Source organism: Sceloporus occidentalis, unplaced genomic scaffold (assembly GCF_023333645.1).
Source record: "Sceloporus occidentalis isolate IW3139 unplaced genomic scaffold, rSceOcc1.0.p SCAF_13, whole genome shotgun sequence".
Classification (NCBI taxonomy): Eukaryota; Metazoa; Chordata; class Lepidosauria; order Squamata; family Phrynosomatidae; genus Sceloporus; species Sceloporus occidentalis.
Window position 1 is genome coordinate 8543870 of NW_028316993.1, and position 16795 is coordinate 8560664.

Genomic DNA, 16795 nt, shown 5'->3' on the forward strand with positions numbered 1-16795 from the left:
ATCCAAAGCACCCCCACAAAAAAAAAACCCTCCAGTTGATATTTTTGTGCATATTCAGATGCTTTTTATGCCCAAGTGGAACAAAATGCCAGAAAATGCTTCCAAACTCCAAATATCTGTTAATTCATATTTTGGGCTAGAAAAAGTGGAAATCATGTCTTATTTGTTGTTATGTGCCTTCAAGTCGTGAAGTCGAAGGCTTTCATGGCTGGCATCCATAGTTTTTTTGTGGGTTTTTTGGGCTATGTGCCATGTTCTAGCAGAGTTTCTTCCTGACGTTTCGCTAGCATCCGTGGCTGGCATGCCAGCCACAGATGCTGGCGAAACGTCAGGAAGAAACTCTGCTAGAACATGGCCACATAGCCCAAAAAACCCACAAAAAACTATGCCTTCAAGGCATTTCTGACTTATGGCAACTCTATGGTGAACCTATTAGAAGGTTTTCTTGACAAAATCTGTTCAGAGGCGGTTTGCCCTTGCCTTCCTCTGAAGCTGTGACTTGCCCAAAGACACTCAGTAGGCTTCCATAGCTGAGCAGTGATTCAAATCCTGGTCTCCACGGTCATAATCCAGTGCTCAAACCATACCACCACACCACACCACACCAGCTCTCTATTGCTATTATTATTATTATTATTATTATTATTATTATTATTCCTGCTTTTCCTATATTGATGTTGGCAACTACAATGGAAGGGAGGCAAGACCCAAGTTTTATCCCTATGTGCCACACCAGTGTCTTGTTGTGACCAAGAAATGATATTAATATTTATTGTTTTGTACTTGGTGTTCGCTGCCTTGAGACCCTATATTGGGAGAAAGGCAGGATATACTGTAAGAAAATTATCATCATCATCATCATCATCATCATCATCATCATCATCATCATCATCATTATTTCCCTTTCCCTTTCCCCATGGATGGAGGAAAGAAGCAGCAACAGATTAAATACAACACATATCAGTTAAAAACATATAACTTGGGCTTGCCCAAGTGGTCTTATGGTGTGAAGGGCAGATTCTCTCCACTCTAGATTTATAGTGCAAAAGTGAAATTTCACTTACATGCTATAGTACTACCGTCACTCCTCATTTTTCGCGGGAATCCAGTCCAGACCCCCCTCGCAAAAATGGAGTTTTGCATATATTCAAGCCCCATTGGCTGGAAAATAGGTATGGGCATGTGGGGGCGCACTCCCCATTCATTCCTCTTCCATTTGTCCCTCGCGCATAAGCAAGGGACACGAATCCAAACACTGTGAGAACAGAGGGAGGACTGTATATCTCTCCAAAAAAAAAAAAAAAAATCCAAAGGAAAGAAGAGAATGGCCTGTTACAAACTGCCAAAATAAAGCTGCTTGGGGTCTCTTTGGAGGTATGCTGTTTAAATGATGCATGCATCCTAAGAATCCAGAAGCTGCACCAAAGCTGCACTCCAGTGCTTAGGAATGGAGTGTGGCTTTGGCAAGACCTCCAGACTCTTAGGACCCATGCATCATTTAAATAGCATACCTCCAAAGAGACCCAAAGCAGCTTTATTTTGGCAGTCTGTAACAGGCCTATATATTGTTGCGGAATGTATCAGAATTAAAAAGAAACCCACTTGAGGATGGGAATAAAATATTTCACATCCAAAAATTGTATGCTATGTCTGTGTGATCTTGGCCATTGTTTTTTCTTCTAAAAGTTGGAATACTGCAAGCTGCTACTGCTATTGCTATTGCTATATGGTACAAAACACCCCCAGCCTGATATTTGGACATCTATCTTCACCAATTCTCATTCAGTACCAGGGATACTCACTCATCTTCACTTGCATATGTTTCACGGACCCATTCTTTATTTCTCTTTCTCTACAGACCCGAAAAGCCAACCGTAATGGAGATTTCACAACTGCTCAGAAAAACTCCATCCTGGCCCGCAACTTGGCACACTCAGCACTGGGAGTGGGGTTCTTTTTCATTATTTTGTGTATCATTATAGTGGTGGTAGTTTGTTATGTAGTTTTGTCTTTCTCGGCATCTCAACCCTGAAGTTCATCTCCTGAAAGACCTCCCAGCTTATCTACAAAACAAAGAAAGTCTTTGGACCAATGTCTTCCACTCTGAATGTTTTCATAACAGGATCTGCTAAGGACTGGTTCACATGCATATCCCATGTTTTCTTGGCCAGATGTCTAGAAATGGAATGTGTGAACAAGCTACATCTGGGGAGCTACCTAGTGAAAGATTTGCTGCCAAAATATCAGGACCCATCATGCTCTCCTCTTTCCAGGACACCGTTCCTCTCTGCCCCTTCTTTTTCTTACTGTGCCTTATTATTCTGCTTTTCTTCCTCTGCTTTTTCTTTATCTCTTTTCCCACTGGACCACACCTTTTTCCTGAAGCTTCTTGCTTCCCGGGTTTCCTTGACTGATGTTGACCTGATGCTAGAAGCATGCTGTCTGTCTGACCATGATCTAAAGGGGGAATCACATGAAATTGCATAAGGAAAATCCTGTGTACAGTGGAACCCCATTAAAAATAATGGGGCTTGTGCTTGTGGCGTGCCGTGGCACAACAGTGTGGCGTGCGCCACAGGTGCATACCCCATTACTTCTTCCAGAGCATGCCATGGCTTTTTCCAGGGTGGCTTTCAGCATATGCTGAAAGGCGTGTATATTGCGCCCACATATGACGCGGGCGCACAGTATATCTTTCATCTTTTGTTGCTATCCTCTTTCACTAGAAACAACCAGGGCAGGCTTGCACGTTGTTCAACCCCATTGCTTTGCCTCTGAGAAGCAAGATGGGATCTCCTACCTGCCAACTGCCACCAAGAAGAGACATGCCTCCATCACATAGTTTGAGAAAGTGACTTTTGGGGGGGCTGCAATTCCCAACTGACCATACTACGTGGGGATTCTGGGCCTTGTTGTCCAAAAAGGTATTTCCTTCCTCCAAGCTCCGTGTCTCCAGCATGTGTTAACCACCTTCTCAGGCTCATTCTTTCTTCTTGAGGGTCTTCAGTGGACTGCATGTCCTCGTAATTTGTAGCCAAAGGACAACACCAGGAAAGATCAAGGACAAGGACTGGAAGTGGTTTGTCACAATATGAACAACATTATTTTTTTTTCTGTTACTGATCCTGTACTTGAATCTAGTTGTATTTTGTAAGCTATGGAGAGTCTCCTGAGGAAACATAAATAAAGATGACAAGGTCATGGTTTTATTTTATTGTATCTGGGGTATATTTCATATGAAATGCTTTGGATTTTCACATTCCGGCTGATCTTCACCACCATGATCACATATTGTAAATCTACACTCATATAGGCATTTATCACATGAAGGAGATTGAGAGGAGATCAAGATCCACGATTATGCATGGAATGCAAATGTACATGATCATCATTTGCGAAATTGTATGCCATTTGCCCTTTATTTGTGAGATGGTTTAAATTTGCTTTAATGTCTCTTTAATACCAAAATTAGCCCCAGTCTGATAAACTCCATACTTGGGGGCATTACACCATTTTTTCTGCTGAATACCAACATTCAAAGCTTTTCAACCACACAGAAATAACATACTACAATGGGGATGGGGAAGTGGGCCATCTAGATGTTGATGGATTACCATTCCCATCATCCCTCACCATCAACCAGGTTGGCTGAAACTGATAGTGACTAGAGTCCAACAACATCCACAGTGTCCTATTCCCCCTAGCCTTGCACCAGAATTATGTCCCTACTTTCAGCTGTGAAATGTGTGTGCGTCCCTTCATGTGTTTGCTCATCTTTGGCTCCATCCGCATGGAAAGGATCAGAAAAGTGAAACCATTCCCAGAATATCCTCATACCATACAAAACTGTCTGCCTGGTTTATTGCTGATTTCCTCGGTCCTTTCTCCTCGTACTGTCTTTCTTTCTTTCTTTTTTCCTGGCAAGAATTGTTTTGTCCAAGATCTTGAGCACTACGTCAGTGTCTGTAAGGAGACAGCCAAACCAAGGTGCACACTCTAGCAGTAGAGAAGCATCCGAGGAAAGGAAGATCAAGCCCACAGGAGAAGAGGAAGACTGAAGGAAGATACTAAAGCTCCAACTGAGGAGAGAGAGCAGGAATTCCAGCAGCTACCTGTGGCCACCAAAAAAGTAAAAGGAGCAACAAAAAAGAACTGCAAACAAAGGCAGAGAGCAGAGCTGCATAATGGGCTTCTCTAAGTATGAGATGCTCATAGAAGATGTGCCTGTTGATAATTGGAATCTGATCCCGTATTTTGAAAACCAGCCCAACAAAGACCATTATGATATGCTAAAGCCTTTTACTGGGCCACCTAAAGGAAGATGTCACCAAAAGCCATCTCGTTCATCTCCCCAGACCATTGTCATCATACCATCTGAGGCCAGTGAAGAACCTGACTTCATGGGCCTCTCCTTTTCTGTTACACTATTCTGTTGCTTCATCCTGGGTAGCATCGCCTTCCTTTTCTCTAAAAAGGTAAGCCAGTGGGAGAGTGGGTCGTTACTTAAGAGAAAGGAAGAAAGAATGAGCAAACATGAGAGAGAAAAGTGAGGTTCACTGCAGTAGAGGAAAGAAGAATACACCTTTACTTTTTGCAAGAGGCCTCACAGTGACTCCTTGTTGGAAATTAGGGCTCTTAACCCATAGTTTATGTAGGAAATTATAAAGGTAAGGAAGAGCCATTATGAGCTCCTTCCCCATAATTCAAGCACACATGGGAAGAGCTAGTGATGGATGGAAAAGGCAGAGAACTGCAGCACTACTCAAAGGATGAGCAAAGGCAAGGGAACAGATCAGCAGAGAATAAATAATCATAATAATGATTTATTTATATAAATGTAGAATCTGGAATTGTGTATTTATCAGGTACAACAAAACTAAGCAGGAGTGCTTTCTGGCATTTTAAAATGAACAGATTTGTTGTGCCAGCTGGATGAAAACTAGTTCCAGCGTTGTTGGGTTGTTGTTGTGGGTTTTTTTTTTTTGGGGGGGGGGGGTAATTTTATTTTTTATGTACAGTTACAATCTTACCACCTAGTAACTATATTACAATTGTGCAAGTTAAACATAGGCAATATCTTTTCCTTCATTCTCTTCTCTGTAAGATGGTCTTATTTCCTCTTCTTATGGACTTTCTGTTTTTCCTCTCCGAAGGTCGGTGTTCTTCTTTCCCATTCTTTTCTTCGCCTCTTTTGTAAACGTAGTTTTTCAAATAATGAGTATATTTTCTATAATCGGATTATTCTCCATCATATTTTATATAAATAATAAAAGGTTATTTTTATAACTAATTTGGAAACGATGCTCATTAACAAAGTTCTTGTACTCCCCACGATTTTATTGTTGGTTCCCTAAGTTTCAACATTACTTTCCCCTCTCTTTTCCCTTGTTTATTTATATTCTATAAATAGGATTTTTTTGCCCAGTTTCCATTTTTTCCCCACTTTTCCATATTCTTTTTATTTAATATTGCTGTCACTGGTTCCAGTGTTTTTATGTGAACCCACCCAAACCCTGGAACATCCAAGTGCTGTTTGGGATGTCTCATTTCCCTCCTTAGGTTGTGTTAATATAATGGCTGTATGCTTTTCATGACAGGCATGCACCTAACTCGGGGTTCTGTTTATGTATGTCAGGTTGTGGATATTACACATGAAGCAGTTCATTAGCGCATAGCACAATGTATGATATCATCTCCAAGGCAGCTGTCAATCCCAGCGCATGCTTCCACCACCACAAACTGGAAGAGAGGAGAGGAGGTGGCAAGGCAGCATCTAGCCTTGCTGTAATGCAGCAACTGGGGGAAGAAGAAAAAAGGTAGCTCTCCTGGGGAATCCACCAAGTGACTGGAGATGTACAAGAGCAACCTAATCTCTCTTCCCTGAGTTGCAAAACTACAGCCAGTCCAAACCCCAAGTCTTCCCATATTCTTCTAGGTCCCAGTCTCAGGTAAAAGGCTTATTGGTCATGACCTGACTTTTTTAACCTAAATAAGAAATACCATCCTTTGCATGCCAGCTGCATTTTCCTCTTCCCCAACTGGTTCTTTTCCTCCATAGACCCGAAGAGCCAACCTCATTGGAGACAGGAAAGCTGCTCGGCGAAACTCCAAGATTGCGTTCATCATGTCCATGATATCGTTGGCGGCTGGAGTTGTGATGTGGATTGTGTATTACGCCTTTAAGATGAACAACTTGGCAATCTCTCAGCCATCAAACAACCCCTGAAGATGCAGTATGTAATAGTGATAATAAAAAATCCTTCCTGGCAAAAAGAAATCCTTCCTGGCATCTTATTCTGAATTGTCCCACAGACAGACAGGTGATAGGCTGATGCCTGCGTACATCTTCATCCTATGATTTCTATACACTTGACTTGATGATAGCAAGATACGTTTTCACTAATTTCATTCTCAAAGCTTTAATGAGTAATGTTGGTCATTGTTTTAATGAGTAATGTTGATCATTTTCTTCCCACTGTGAGAAAGTGTTTGAAAACTGCAGGGTTTTTTGTTGATTGTTTGCCATTTCCATGGAAAATTCCCTTGTGGTGTTTTAAAACAGAAAACAGCATAGAAAATAGTTTTCCCAAATAATAATATTTCTGCAGAAAATGCTGTAGTGGGGGAATTATTCTGTGTATAAATTGCACATATTTGGAGGGAGTTATTTTCTGTTGTTGTTGTTGTTGTTGTTGTTTAGTGTTTATATAGGTTAAAAAAAGTATTTTTCTTCTACGAAACTGTATTTTCTATGCAAAAATAATATTCATCAATCGAGGTCTCTCCTCATCAGGGTTTCCCACCAACTAAAAAACATGTTTTCCTATCATTCGTCAAATGTTGTTTCCATCACTAGTTCATAACCAACCATGAATAGAAAGTCTTGCATTTTAAAATCACATCAGTACTAGAGCAGCAATGGCCCAGTCACATTAAGTGCTAAACCTTATATGCAGTTCAGCTTTATGGGACACATATTTAAGTCACAGAAATATGCCAGACTGAAATAAAAGCACAATATATAAAAGGCACTTTTAATCTCTCCAGCAATTTCCTGATTCCGCACCAGCTTGGAATTTGTGTTCTTAATGTTTTGGTGCTATTGTTTTGTTTTTTCATTGCCAACTGTCAGAAAGAAACTACTTCCCTAGGATTATGGGCTAAAAGAGGTTCAAGTCCCCTTTTCTTGGAGATCCACAGTGGGACCTGATGGATAGTGAGAAAGGGACAAAGGATACAGGGACAAAGGATACAGGGACAAAGGATACAGGGAAAACCCAAGAAGACAGCAAGAAGAGGTGTGCAGGTATGCAGGGCAACATATTCTCTACCTTCTTGATTCTATTTTGTATTGTATTGTATCATATTGTATTGTATCTAGAACCAGAAGACCTAAAGATGATATTGCACATACTGGTAACCTCCAGGCTGGACTTACTATATAACATACTATACATTGGGCTTCTTTTGAACCAAGTCCAGAAAGTCCAGCTGGTTCAGAATATGGCAGACAGACCGATTAGAGGTACATCCAAGAGATCACACTGATCTTAAAATTAGAGGAGACATCTGAAAATGTTGACTGCATTTGAAATAGCATTAAAGACATCTCTCTTCCTGCAGGCCAACCCAGTCAATTTCAAATCATGACTTTTTAATTTGTATATCCTAAAGAATGTACTCTTAGGAGTGTATTTTAACGGCCTTATAGCATTGTATTTTGACAGTTAGTTTGAAGTGTTTTTAATCGTGATTTGTATTTGAACATGCTGTGCCCCACCTCGATCCTTGAGGAGAGGCAGGGAAATAAAAATATTATTGTGGTTGTTGTTTTTGTGAGAATCCTGGAGCAATTAAGTGAGATATACCATATATACTCGACTATAATTTAACCTCGTCTATAAGTCAAGGGCAAATTTGGGGACCAAAATTATGGATTTTGATATGACCTATGGTTAAGTCAAGGGTAGAACTAGGGGCATGTAACAATGGTTTTAAAGGATGAAGCAAAGGGAAACAACTTACAAAATTCTAGCACGCATAACTGTTTGTGCTCACACTAAAGGCTGGATGGATGAGAGAAAGAGAGGAATCAGGGCTTCCATTACAGATGGCCTTTCATCAGGGGATGATTCCTTTTTACATAAGAGTTAAAATACAGTACTTACAATGATCTGTGGATAAGTCAACTCAGTATTTTGGGGTCAATTTTTTAACCTGAATTTTAGACTTATGAGTCTTCGGCTGTAAGTCTTATGAGTACAGTAAGTATTCTAAATAATACAGTAAAGAATACAGTAGGTGTTTGAAATAAATAAATCTAGTGAATTCATCATATATATATATATGTTATGTAAATTTAATTTGGACTGATCTGGATTCCCACACTGCAAAAAAAAAGCTGTGATAAATATCAGTGTGGAAATCCAGACAAGTCCAAATTTGGATATTTGTTATTGAATTTTTTTTAATTTGATGTTTTCAAAATAAAATTTAAAAAAGAAAAGAAATGGCACCTCTCAGGCTGCATTCGCACTGCACAAATAATCCAGTTTGACACCACTTTAACTGCCATAGCTCAATGCTATGGAATTCTGGGAACTGTAGCTTTGTGAGACTTTTAGACTTCTCTGTCAGAATGCTCTAGTGTCATAGCAAACTACAGTTCACAAAATCCCATAGCATTGAGCCATGGCAGTTAAAGTGGTGTCAAACTGGATTAATTCTGCAGTGCAGATGCAGCCTCTTCTCTACTTCAAGCTAAATTTAGCTCCCTCAATTGCTCTTCATAGTACGTGGCTTCCAGACTTTTTATCATCTTGCTCAGATGATAACTGGACAGTGATTGATATTTAAAGCATTAATTACATTTTAATAAGTGTTCTCTGGAAAATAAAGAAAAACTAATGATGCAAAAATCAGCATAAATACATTTTTGAAGCAGCACAATGCATCATTTTTAAACAAGCAAAGCCTTGATGTCATACCAAGCAATGAACTACGCAAATAATTTATTTTAAGCCCATCTAAACATCGTAAATCACTGTACAGGGACGCAAATACAGTTTTAAGAGCCTTGAGAGCAGCAAAAAGGAGTATTTTCCTAGTGCCAAAAGGGCATGAAAAACCTACATAGTTCAAAAAACATCAGGCAACTTCAGGGAAGAAGTTCTAAATTCACTTCCCAAGTGAAACTTTCTCCTTGCAAGACATGTCAGAGCTGCCCTATGTTCCCTCACTTTTGTTTTTCTCCCATATCCATTTAACCATTTACTTAATCTTCTTAGCAGAGGGTTCAAATAAAAGATGTTCAGTATGTCATAAAATCAGCTTGCTAGCAATGGTGTATTGCTCATTAGTAGGGATGGAGAACAGATTTGCATTCAGTTTTCAAAGAAGAATTTTTCCATGATTTATGAAATTATTAATGAAAATGCAATATCAGGATTGTTGAAATCCCTTATTATCATTATATATCTCCTTTCTGAATGTGTGGCCATCTGTTCCAAGAAAGCTTCATCTACATCCTCAGTCTGACTTGTAGGTCTGTAGTAGACCCCCACAGTAACATCTCTGTTGTTTCTCTCCCCCTTAATTTTTACTTAGATGTTCTTAACCTGGCTTCTAGGATTTAAGTCATGAATCCCTTCACACGTGCATTCATTACACATAATGCTACTCCTCCTTGCACCGTGATGCTGCACACCATGTGGAGAGCTGCACAGTGTCACAGTGCCCTGTGGATGGAGTCAGGTAGTGCATCATGTGGATGCCATGCTCTGACTCTGCCCCCAGGCTGGCCTTGATGGCCGGTCTGCACAGGGCCTAAGTTGTTTCCCATAGGGCATGGTTTCCTAGTCCTAATCTAAGACTCAGACTATTACACAATGTTGGATCTTGCATGTTTAATTTTTTATTTTTACTACTAGGTTTTCTTATAGTAGGCTCATGGTAGTGTTCATTGCTCTTCTCTACACTTTAGTATCACAACAACCCTCTGAGGTAGGTGAGTTTGAGAGAAAGAGAGCTTCACAGCGAGATTCCAGAACCAATGTCTCTTAGTCCAAGAGCCACTCCATCACAGAAAGGATACATCCAGTATCAGTCAATTCATCTGAGGTTTCGTTCCTGAATTCCTTATTCCACCTGAGTCATTCCTCTGAGCTTTGAGGCACAGGGATGCCATCCTGTCCAAAATCAAGAGCAATAAATAATACTCCCTTAAGTCCAGAAGAAGACTGGAGTGACCTGCACTGTAAAGCAAATATCTAGATAAATGGAGATTCAGCACACAGAGGAATGCACCAGGGAAGGAAGAAGGTAGCAAAGGGTGGGGAAAGGAGAGAGAGCAGAACATCCAGCAGCTAATCGGGTTTATTGATTGCCTGCTTCCAAATTCTACCCAGTCATTTTCCCTCTGATGTAATGCACAGTAGTTTTGTCCATGAGCCAAAGGAATACTTAACCGCCTCCGTTCTGCAGAGAAGCAGAACAGAATAGCCTGGTTTGCAAGGGAAGCTCTGAACCAAAAGAAGATTCTGAGTGAACCTCTGGGGAGCCCAGTAAGAGGAAAGCAAAGGCGGGGGAAAGGACTGAGAGTATGAAATAGAAGAAAGGCAGCCCACAAGGAGGACATGAAGAAGTGAGAAAGGAGAAGAGCACTGCACTTGCAAAGAGGGAGAGAAAAAGACTGGAGGACAACAGATCTACATGATGAGTCACCCAAACAACAATAAGATTGAAGATGATCCACCTCCCTACTCGGAATATCAGCTCCATGAAGAACCTGATCCATTGAAACCTCCTATGGGGCCACCATCCCCTATGGGCTATGGGGCAGTCCCCCCTCTGCCAGGCCAGTACCAACCTTATTACAGTTCACCAGGGGTAATAGGACCCAATCCGGGTGCAGTCTTTCATCCACCGCAGGCTGTCTTCATCACTCCAGTCCAGCCCACTGATGTACCTGATTACCTGTTCTACTCCATCTTTACTATGTTTTGCTGCTGCATTCCCCTGGGCATTGTTGCCTTTGTTTACTCTATGCTGGTAAGTGTGTGTGTGTGTGTGTGTGTGTGTGTGTGTGAGAGAGAGAGAGAGAGAGAGTGATGCAGTGCTAGTGTAAACAGAATGAAAAGAGAATGTCCCTCTTTTTCCTTTTGTGATAACTTAGGTAAATAGAGAGTAGATTAATTTATTTGCATCAGCCACAAGCCATTGCAGTAGAAACTATTGGTGGTGACCTACTTTTTCCCAACTTTGGTTTGGAAAATGATTTAGTTAAAATTGTAGTGGATGTTGGCAGGATTTTTGGATTTCATTTTAAAGGCCTCCTCCCTTCTCAGCCCAGAACTAGAGAGATGCGCAGAGGATTGCTGCAGGAAGTGCTCCAGTAGCATGGAAAGAACAAGAGCGCACAAAGTGAGTGGGTGGCACAGAAAATGTAGGGCAGGGCTCTGGCTAAGTGTGTGAGTCTGCAGGGCGAACTGTGTGAGTCTGTCGCAACAAATACAAGCAAGAGCCTCACGGCATCTTAGAAGTGCTTATTGTAGATATCAGGGACACCCAATGGGTTTCTGGAGCCCAGGGCAAATGTAAAGTTGGAGGCTGTAGGAGGAAATCCCCTGTTGGTTTTGTATGCTTTGGTAACTTGTAAGTTACTCTTGCATATGCACAGTTTGTATTTTTGTAAAATGACTTGGCTGTTAGGAGAAAGCTATAAACATACACAGTGGTCCCTTGGTATCCACAGAGTTTGGTTCCAGGATCCCCTGTGGATATCAATGGATTCTCAAGTCTTATTATATATAGTAAGGTAGTAAAATGATGTCCCTTATATAAAATGGCAAAATCAACTTTTGCTTTCTGGAATGTGTATGTGTGTGAATATTGTCAAGCCATGGATGACTGAATCTGTGGGTGTAGAATCTGTGGATATGGAAGGCCAACTGTATGGGCCTTTAGCTCAGGGTTCCCATTTTCTGTTGGCTAGCAAGCTTTCTGACAAGGTGTAAGTGTGAAAAGCATTTCATAATATACCAGTAACTGATTCTTTGACTCACCAGCTGGGCAGCAGGGAACGTTCCCCTACAAGGCCTTGTTACTACATCCTACTAGGACCCTTGCAACAGAGTGGAAGATGTTCTGATGAGCAGGATGGCTGGGTCAGGGCAGGGGTCAGTGATAACATGCATAAACTGAGGACACCATCACAAAAATGCATCCTATCCTTCCAAGCATGTATCACCGACCCCTGCCCTGTCTCAGCCCTGGTGATAGCCATTAACATGGACCAAAACTGCTTTCAGTGTTTTAGCAGAGCTACAACAGGCAACTCAGAAACCTTCATTAGACTGAGTCAACACATTGATCCATGTAACTCAGAACTGTCAAGTTTAACTGGCAATGACTCCTTGTGGTTTCAAGCAGGATTTCTTCCCTAGAGCTACATGGAAATCCCTAGTTTTTTCAGGTGGTTCACCATTCAAGTACTTATCAGGCCATTTTTGGACAATGCACAAATCTGGGGTAAATAACAGAATTGCATGCCAGTTTGGTATGGAGAGATCTCAGCGAGCATCAGAGCTGTGTCTGTAAGAGAACATCCCAGACAGTTCAAAAGCCCCTGAGACCAAATGGTTCTCTGCCTGGAACCTTGTCAGTTAGCATTGTAAGTCAACATATAGGTAAATCCATTAGACTCAGTCACCCTACTCTTAGAACAAAAAATAAGATTTAGGCTTTGATTAGCGCACACAAGGGATCGCCATCTTCTGTATGGCAGAAATGTTCTCCAGTTGCTGTTTTTCATTCATTCATCAATCTCCTCTTCCTTTCCAGACCCGTGCTGCCAACTACGCTGGGGATAGCACATCTGCACAAAGAAACTCCAGGCGGGCACTCCTGTTTGCCAACTCAGCCCTTGTGTTGGGGATCGCAGCTTTGATTGTGGTTAGCCTCTTGAGAGTGAATGCTTCTAGACAGACAGTCTACCAGCTCCCCCACGACCCCTGAGGATGTGATATTTAACATTCATATCCAAATGATCTCTCCACCAATGCAAAGTCAGAGTGATGATGGTTTGACACCATGTTCTTGGAATTGTACAATGAAGGGGCATGTAGTGGGCTGCTCCACATAAGTTATACCCATCAGGAGACTTAAGGACTGAAAACAGGACATGTATCTTATAAAACACTGCACTTGACTACACAGGATGATCTGAAAGTTCTTGTGACAAAATTGTAATGCCCTATCCATGTCAAATAATGAACACTGGATGTCTTATATCTCAAGCCAAAAGAATATAACAAGCATAGGCAAATCAACTAGCACCAAATACTGGCACATTTGATGAGTGAGCAGCATGTCTATTAATTTCCGTACCATTGCCAATGAAATGGTCCCTCTGCTTAAACCTGCAAAGCCTGAGAATGTTCTTTTTCACCATAATTCCCAAAGTCCCCCACTTTTCAGTCCTTTTGGAAGTCCTAATGAGTAACTATTCAGAATTATGTGAAATTATAAAATATGTTTAGATACAACCCCTTCTGGGTACACCTCTTTTCTCTGTCCAGAGAAGCTTCCTATTCTAGGTTCCTTCTACCAGCCATCTCCTCCTCTTGTTCCTTGGAACTGCTCCTTTCTCTGTCATTTCTACCTAAGCCTCCAGAGTTCCTTTAGTCTCTCTTACACAGAGAGAGAGAGAAGCATGTCACAGATGAAAATAGGAATCATATTCTAATGAATCAGTGCCAAGGTCCACCATCCACCTCTATTACATCTTTCCATATGCTCTGGCTAGAAGCCTGTTGTTTACATACATACACGTAACTTGAGGTTGTGCATAAATGTGTCCTTATTTTTTAAGTTGCAGAGGAGATTCAATACCTCCTGGTGAAAAGTCCACCAACACTAACCTAGCAGTTTTCAAACTTTGGAGCACACTGGCACAGCCATTTTATTGGCTGTGAGTTGGAGGTGCCTAGACAGCACCTAGCCACAGTTCTGGAGCCAAAAGGGAAAGGCGGCATAGCAGTCCTAAATCTCCGGACAAAATCTGGGAGGGTGACATCAATTTTGTTTTCACCAAAGCCAAATTCCAATCAATTGGTGCCTGGGCAGCTCCCACCCTTTCTTCCCTGTGACAGTACACTCCAGTACTCAGAAACTGACTTCTGGATGAGGAAGGGGCAGAGAACTGCATAGGTAAAGTGTTACACTCCAGCCACACAATGTAGGATTCTGGCTTTTAGCTGTAACAGAATCATAGAACTGGAAGAAACCAAAAGGATCATTCAATCCAACCCCCTGCCATGCAGGAATGCACAATCAAAACACTGGACAGATGGGAGTGTCCATTCTTATATGCTGAATATCAAGAAGATGATTGTATTAGGAAGGGAGGGAAGGGAGGGAGGGAAGGAAGGAAGGAAGGAAGGAAGGAAGGAAGGAAGGAAGGAAGGAATACTACACTGGGAGATTATATATTAATATTTTTTTTCATGGAGAAAACCTCAAAAGAATATGATAACCACGTATATCACAAAGACAGTTTCTTAGGTTTGATGTTATACTGTATGACACCTGCATGCCCTTGCCCCAGGCAATTAACCATTCCAAGAAGGCAATTGAGAACAAGAAAATGATTCTGGGAGTGGAAGATTAACTTTCTTCTCCAACTCCAAATCTGAATCAGGACCCCCCCCCCCCCAGTTGCTATTAAAGTTTTATCCGGTTTCACTTTGGTTAAGCAAAAGACTTAGATCATAGATCTCTCACAGTCATGTCTGTGAATTTGGCCTCAAAAGTTGGTATGAAAAGGTAGTGTAGAAAGATCAGGTATTTAAAATGAGAGTTGCACAGTTGTTAGCAGAGAGCTGTAGGAATGCCTTTCTTCTTTAACTCCGTTTAGGCTCTTGATTTCTTTCTCTTTTAATGATTTTGGCATTTCTTATCTCTTTGATGCATCTTCTTTCACCTTCACTCCCACCCAGTCACCCATATAACCTGCTTACATTTCTCTTATTCCTTAATTATTCTCCTTCCCCCTTTCTCCCACTCTCCTGGCTAGATATCTTTTCCTTTCTTTCCTTTTCCCTCTCTCCACTCCATCCCATAACTCCAAGCAAAATGCCTTCTTTTTATACTTCATCTTTCTTTCTATTTATCTCCTATCAATACATTTGGATGAATTCATCTTTTCTCCCCTCCACCACCTTTGTGCCTTTCTCTTTCATCCTTTTTTCCTTGTCTTCCTCTACGTCTCCTAGCTACATCCATCATATTCTGTTTCCTACCCTTCTTGCCTATCTCACCACTTGTTTCTCCTCTCCCACTTACATCCCAGGAGAAAACCTTGGAAACATTATTGGAATATGTTAGGTTCCCAGCCTTTTATAGTTGTAAACTCCATTAATTTTAATGGTGCTTGCTTCTAAATATGTATGCATTGCCCTTTTAATCTCCATTTAGGCTTATCATCTAGGCCCACAGTTATTGTCACCTCTGGAGCAAATCATTAAAAGCAGAGCTTGAAAACTTTTGCTTGGAAACGTTGCCTATTATTATTATTATTATTATTGTCATGTGTTATCACTATGTGTTGTCATCAGTGTTTAGAAATGTGTTAAGAATAAAGCTTGAATAAGTTTGGGTCCTTTTCTGTGCTTGGCAAAGTGTTAAGAAAAGAACTGGGAAATTTGGAGTTTATCTGTTCCAAGCAGAGCTTAGAAAACTTCCTTTGGCGCCACATTTCCAATGTTTTCTACAAAGAAGTGCTTTCAAATGTGTTAAAAACGGAGTTGGGAAACGTTGACTCTTTATTTAATGCAATGCTTAGAAACCTGAATTATTTTACCAGAGAAATATTTAATCATTTGTTAGACTTTGTTTTTATTTCCATGGCGTACGCTGAGCAGGTGTTGTTGGTGTTTAATGTATCGTGTTCAATGACATCAACAGGGCCTGCCCTTTGTGACATTAACAGGGGCCATCCCAAAGTCTCAGGTTTTGACTTGGGAAGCTCCTGACTTGGCAGATCTGGGGGTGAGGAAAGAGAGTACCTTTTGGACAAATCCTTATCATCTGGTAGCATCACTCCTCTATTCCAGGAAATTGTGACTGGTGGAAAAAAACATTTTAAAAATGCAAGTTGCATCAGTCTTTGACCCTGAGTTTGGGGGGGGGAGCATATTTTGTAACAGCAATGATAAGAGCAGACCTTTCGAATCAGAGCAGAGGCTTCCCAGACCAGCATTTCCTTTCCAAATATTTCCAGTCAGAAACTTCCAGAGTTTTACAAGCAGATTCCAAACTCTTGGCCAGAACCCTGCTCCAAAAAGCAGCCAGTCAGATTGCTCCAGGAAACTCATGAGCAAGGAGATGGTTTGGTGTTGCTGTTGTTGTTGTTGTGTGCCTTCAAGTCAAGTCATTTGACTTATGGTGACTCTAAGGCAAACCTATGATGGGGTTTTCTTGGCATGGATGGCAATGGCAAACCCCCTCTGAAGATGAGAGTGGGTTTCCATGGCCAAGCCAGGGTTCGAATTGTGGTCTCCCAGTGTCCCAGTCCAATGCTCAAACCACCACATTATGTTGGCTCCTCAAGAGATGGTATGCTGCCTCTAAAACAGGAAGGATGCATTTAGTCATTGCAGTTCATTGCATTTGATGGGCTGCAGGAGACTAGAAACAACATCTCCCTCAGCTCCTGCTGAAACACAGGATACCAATACTGTTCCTTTGGGATGCCAACGCTATTTGAGAGCCCAGAGAGTGTAGCTTATCTTTGGCT